Below are 6,452 nucleotides of genomic sequence, written 5' to 3' on the forward strand. Positions count from 1 at the left end.
TCTCAAACTGTTTCCAGGTATTTTAGAAAGTGCTTCTGCATTGGACGGATGCGTGGCACAGGTGACATCCTGGTCCCTTTCAAAACTCAGAGGTGGGGCTTCCTGTAGAGATTCTATCACTCACTGGGTGACTTGAGCGAGTAAGTTAATTCCTCTTGGGCTTTTCAGCCTCATCTATGAGAAGAAGACTAATTCGATGGTCTCAAGGTCCTCCAAATTGCAAAACCCTATAACTCACAATGGAGAGGGAACAGGAAAGAGGAGGGAGAGAGAAAGGAGCTGCCTGTAGAGGAAAGATGAGAGGCTGCTTGTAATGGGAGAGAAGAGAAGGAATCAAAAAGAGGAAAGAGAAAGATGAAAAGAAAATGGAGGGGGTCTGTACTTCCCCAGCCACCCCCCCACAGGCCTATTTAATAGCTCCATCTCCACCTTCTTTATTGTTCAGCTTTTTTGATAAATTTCAGCTGGCATTAACGTAGAGCATGTGGTTAATACCATAGTTTTAACTTCCAATTCAATTTTATTACTGAAGGCGTCTTTTTTTTTCCCAAACAAGGATTTCTCTGAGACCCATTGCATTTTCCTTTTATATTCATCACATATTAAAGGTTTCCAGGAGCCCCTAAATTTCCCATTTATGCTGATGCTCCCATTTGGTATGCTGAAAGTACTTCATTGCCATTCGTTATGAATGAGCTACAACAGTATTGCAACAGCGCTCAGCAAACAGCTCCTGACTTTCAGGTGTCATTACATGCAAGTTAAACTAAATGGATGAATTTTTAGCAGGAATAATGTAGTTCATGTTGACATTATTCACAGCTTTCCCAAGAAGACAGGTATTAATCAGACAACACTCGTGTAGGTCTCAGTATATAAATATTTGGGCGTCTGGCTAAACAGTGCCCTAACCTTTAAAAGGCATATAGACCTTATGCTTTAAATAGGATCATCAGTATAAAGGGCAATTTAGGACAAATAAAAGGAAGAATTTCTTTGCACAGGAGTATGGATGTATATGGAACCCATTATCTCAAGAGTTTAAACAGCATACAAATAAAAATAAGTCCCCAAGAAGCATCTCGTTAAGTCAGTAATCACAAAGTTCTGTGAAGTCTTCCTCCAAAATCATTCATGCATCTGTGTCTTTCCCTCTACTTCCACTGTCTTTACCTTGGACAGCACACATTTACTGAAGCCTCGGAGGAAATTTTTAAAAATATAGAAATTCAAGTGGTATTTCTGGAAGTTCATAATCTAGAATGTGGTATACAACAGGAAATGAATAGGAAAGCATGGAGGCACATATTAGGTGCTCAATGAATAGATGAACAGTGAATATTTCAGAAATTAAGAAGGCACCATTTCTCAAAGCAGGAAGACTTCGTGGAGAAGGATGAATTTGATATGGCCATAATGCATGGAAGGGGAACAGATAAGCTATTAGGATAGAAACTCTATGAACTAAGACATAAAGCTAGCCAAGGGTATGACACGATTTCTGGGTGGAGAACAGAGTTCATGTGAAGAAGCTTCACGTAGAGGAGTGGGAAAATAGGAATTTAGGAACCAGGTATCAGAAGCCCTTGACAAATAGGTTAAAGAGTTGAGACCACTCTGTAGAGGGTGAGGAACCATCAAAGCAAGAAGTTCCGACAAGAAGCAACAAGGACCCAAGCTGAGAGCAACAATGAAAATAAAAAGGAAGGAACAAATTTATAAGACACTCTGCTCTTCCCTTCTAATACCTGCTGGAACATTCTTCCTTTATCATCTTGCCAGTCTTCCACTTGAAAGTCCTCATTGCATCCCACACAAAGTTCCAAACTTCTCCTTTTTGTATCCACCAAACTCCAGTGTCTTGCACAGACCTAGTTACAAACTCACTTGCCACTTAGAACAGGTCCCTTCCACTGCATTCCACCAGTTGGGGGCAGAATGACAGCATCCAGCACATAGCAGCCAGACTTTAAAAGTAGATTTCTACTCTTTTTATAAGTCTTAGATTAACCTTAATCTTATACATAGGCATAATTAAAACACAAATCATTATAACTTCCCTGAATCACAATTCAGGAATAAACCACTATGACCAATCTACCCTTCATTTTTTCCTTTAGATGAGAAATTTTAATAACTAATATTTCACCGGGCACCCAGATGACTCAGTCAATTAAGAATCTTACTCTTGATTCTGGCTCAGGTCATGCTCTCAGTGTTGTGAGACCGAGCCCCATGTCAGGCTCCGTGCTGGACACAGAACCTGCTTAAGATTCTCTCTCTCCCTCTGCCTCTCCCCCACTCTCTCTCTCCCTCTAAAAAACAAAAACAAAAACACTAAACTTTCCTATCAAATTCCCTTAGCTTTCCATAAAGCCAAGGCCTCCTACTAGACAGTCTCCAAGCCAGGCCCCTTGACAGTCCCCTTATCCTTTGCCAGATATCTTTTCACATCTACATAGTTTATATTCTCATATAAAATATGGTCTTATTTAGCCCTGTCAAATCACTAGCACAGAACAGAGCACAAGGTGAGCAATGATTACCCATTGATTGATTGATTGATTATAGATTGATTTTTATGTATGGATGTTAGTTTCATTCTAGGTTACTAAGAGAAAAGGATATTTGGAAATATTCCTATATGCCAAGGGGATAGCTTAAAGGTACTTCAGGATCTGAGGGTAAGATAATCCGGTTCATTGGACTACAAAATATTTCATTCTCTTATTTTGCAATGATAAAGGAAGAAATAGAAGCCCACAGGAAGGAACAGGAAAGGTGCAGTTGCTTGGAACAGAGTCACTGTGCTAAGAGCCTCCCACATCTAGCCTGAGAAAAGACACCAAAGTCCTGCCCATTTAGGTGAGAACATGAGTTCTCACAGACTTAGGACTATCAAACCCACATAAAAATTGGTTCGCAAAATAGAAAGAAAGAAAAAGAAAGAAAGAAAGAAAGAAAGAAAGAAAGAAAGAAAGAAAGAAAGAAAGAAAGAAAGAAAGAAAGAAGAAAAAGAAAGAAAGAAAGAAAAAAAGAAAGAAAGAAGAAAGAAAGAAAGAAAGAAAGAAAGAAAGAAAGAAAGAAAGAAAGAAAAATTTAAAAATTAAAAAAAATTGGTTCACTTTCACATGTATATGCTACAGTTTACAGGATGTACTCTCACATCCCGGGAGTGTACTCTCACCTTCTACTGAATCCCCAGGACAATAGGTTCCAACTAGTCCCACTGTGCAGTGGGTCTCAAACCACTTAAGCAGGGTAGGCGAGGGGTGGGGGAAGGGACGAGGGTAATTTCCAACCTCCTCAAGCTTAGTGAGTGGGGTTTGGTGGAGAGCTCGACTTTTTAGTGGCAAAATCTACATTTTATCATTAAAAGAGACAGAGATAACGGTACCATCTTAAAGGCACTTTGCCCAAGGGGATTTTTAGAAAAGTGTTAGAATTCCAACCAAGGGCCAATGGCAGAGTCATAAAGGACCAGCCAGGAGAGACGCATTTGCCTGTGTCATGGGAACTGCCAGAGGAAAGACCCCTAGTACCAGGGAGGTCTCCAACGGTTCTGTGAAAACACCCACCACAGAGTCATCTTTAAACATCTACAAATATCTACAACCATTTTGGTGGCAGTCAAGTTAGACATGCTTTCCTCTGCCTTCCTCTGCTCTAACCCTAGAATGGTCAGAAGTTACAGCTAGCCGATGTGGGTATGCGGTGGGAAAGAGGGAAAGAGGCAGAGGTTGAAAGAAGACCTAAAATAAAGGTACCATGCCCTTCTGATGGAGACTCAAGCAAAGGAGCAACTTACTGTTGAATGGAACCCAGCATTCTGGTTATTACACGACTGTACATCTTCGTAACAAACTGCACCTGTCTTGAGAGACTAAAGAGATCCCCAACTTTCACTAAGACTAAGCAGATAAACAATGAGGCTTGCCTGAAATTTCATCCAATATTAAAGGGAAAACTAATCCTACAGAGACTAACTTTGCAGTTGCAGTTAAAAAACCAATAATAAGAAGTTGCTTCATAATCATACCTGATGGGACGCTCAGGGCCTGATCCTGGATTCCTGAGATTGAGTCCTGCTTTGGGCTCCTTGCAGGGAGCCTGCTTCTCCTCCCTCTGCCTGTCTCTGCCTCTCTTTCTGTGTCTCTCATGAATAAATAAATAAAATCTTCTTTAAAAATCATAAAAAAAAATAAATCTTATCTCCTACCTACCAGGGATTTCTCCCTTTACTTTTGTGTGCAGAGATCGGGCTAAGTCTAAATATGCCAATACTTAAGCAAAGAAAGTATCACTAATATCACTCCGCTTCCTATAGGATGCAAAAACCGATAGCTAAAAGGAATAGACTTCCAAGACCCCCAAAAGAGAGCCATACACAGTTTTAATGGATGCCGTCTCATTAATAAATAGATTGTAATACATAGAAACAGTATAAAACAAAGAATGGGTGAATGTACTTCACACTAGAGGCTCCAATAAGATTTTGTTGGGCAGCAAACGACTGCAGGGGTGGGAAAAAATGCAGTGCCAGCCATGGGCAGGATTTGGGATTCAGATCCATGGTCTACATGTGTCAAGGAAATGGGAGCTATTTGAATTACAGGGCTATAACTCCATCAAGAGATCCTAAGGACTCCATAAACCACTTGAGCCTACAAAAATTACTACCCCATATTTCAGTCACCTGTGGTTTGTTCTATGAGTGATTTACCGGCTGCCTCTGCACAGTATGTCATGTCAAACTTCAAACTTTGGATGTCTCTTTGCAATTTGATCTCTCTTTTCCTTGAGAATCTGTCCATTCCTATAACCAGTCTTTATTGAGCATTTACTACATGTACGAATGCTGTGGGAGAGGATCATGCGGTTCCTTTCATATCTCTACCTACTGCAAACCCTAAACCCTTCAAGTTATCCAGCACCAGAAATCAGACATCCTACAGCGGGCTAGAGAGCCCTGCCCGGGGGATAAGTACCCCGCAACAAGTAAAGCAAATGTTTGATAAGGAAACAACTACAAGCATTTGTGGGTGGGGTTTCCAGAGTGTTCCATCCTAAGAGTTCCCCGAAGCTAATATGCACTCATAGGAAAAGCTGCTGCACAGTGACTTCCAGAAGCTGCTCTTAAGGAGAAAGGGGTTGATGCAGCTGCTGCTAAGACACAAGGTTATAGACATCCAACAGCCCCCACCATCTGCCTCCAAGCCGTTGGTGGAAAGCCTTGTCCTTCCCAACCACAGATGTGCTCTAGGTCCATTTTGATCCTTTAAAGACAGCTCTCGGACTCCTTGAACCCTGCAGGGCTAATGCTACTTACCTAAGATGTTGAGGGTGAAGAGGAGGTCCTTGACAGTGAGGTTCATCTCAGAAAGATGAGGCTCCCTGTACTGGGAGGGTTCTATCCACCAGGGGGATCCCCCCAACCCATCTTATCTATCCCTCTCTTGTGGTATCTATCAACATCTATAGTTTACCAGTTTTATGTCTTACCTACCATTGAGGGTAGAGTCAGCATCTGATGTACCTTTCTATCCCCCACCAGGTCAGAAATGAAGAACACCTTTCTCTTTCGCTTTCTCTCCTTGGGGAAAGTCTGGTGAAAAGAAGGCACTCAGCAGAGAAAACAGAAAAAAAAAAAAAAAAATCAACTGTAGCCAGCCATTTGTTATCTATGTAAATAGAAAAGGAGGAAAAAATGCCAATAACTTTTTTTTTCTTTTTTTTTTTTTTTTTTTTTTTACATCAGCATCATTCCTTCAGTGGTGGAATGACAGGTAAAACAAGGTGACAAAATCCATAGTTTGGTAACTCTGGAGTTTGGTGTGTGAAGATGGGAAGGGCAGTGGTGGGAAATATGGCAAGTGAGGGAGGCGTGTTCAGGTCCCGGAAGGCCTCATGTGCCTGTACTTTATCCTGAAAGCTACAGAAACAACAAGGACAGTTTTCCCTTTATGAGTCCCTTGGCAGTGCTCGCCTCGGCAACACATATACTAAAATTGGAACAACACAGAGAAGATTAGCATGGCCCCTGCGCAAGGATGACATGCAAATTCTTGAATAGCTTGGCAGCAAGGTGGAGGCTGGGTTTGAGGGAGGCGGACCAGAAGGAAGGAACCTAGACAGAAGGCAGCAGCCCCACAAGCTCAGGCTGAGCTGAGGAGATGAATTCCAAGGAATTCAGGAAGCAGAACCCCCAGGACTGGGTGACTCTGGGGTTCTTGCTGAGACACTAAGAGGCTCGGGAACCCTGACAAACAGCAGACGGAAGGAGGATGTGGATTAGCAGTGACATCTGGACGTGTGGAGACATCCACAGGCAGCATCCCACGGGCATATGGATATGTGGGTCTGGAGACGGGGAGCATGGTGTGGGGTTAGAGACGGAGAAGTGCGCAGCAACTGCTTACAGATGGTGGCCAGCAATGCATGTGATGAGCTCC

The 6,452-nt window shown here is 42.1% G+C and overlaps 1 non-coding gene across 1 annotated transcript; it reads left to right on the plus strand.

Annotated features, from left to right (window-relative positions):
* The first annotated feature begins 5,978 nt into the window (after window positions 1-5,978).
* Window positions 5,979-6,085, plus strand: LOC119874391. Its single transcript, XR_005368245.1, has one exon. It is a non-coding gene; the product is annotated as a U6 spliceosomal RNA (small nuclear RNA).
* The last annotated feature ends 367 nt before the right edge of the window (window positions 6,086-6,452 follow it).

The sequence above is a fragment of the Canis lupus genome, chromosome 12 (assembly GCF_011100685.1).
Source record: "Canis lupus familiaris isolate Mischka breed German Shepherd chromosome 12, alternate assembly UU_Cfam_GSD_1.0, whole genome shotgun sequence".
Taxonomy (NCBI): domain Eukaryota; kingdom Metazoa; phylum Chordata; class Mammalia; order Carnivora; family Canidae; genus Canis; species Canis lupus.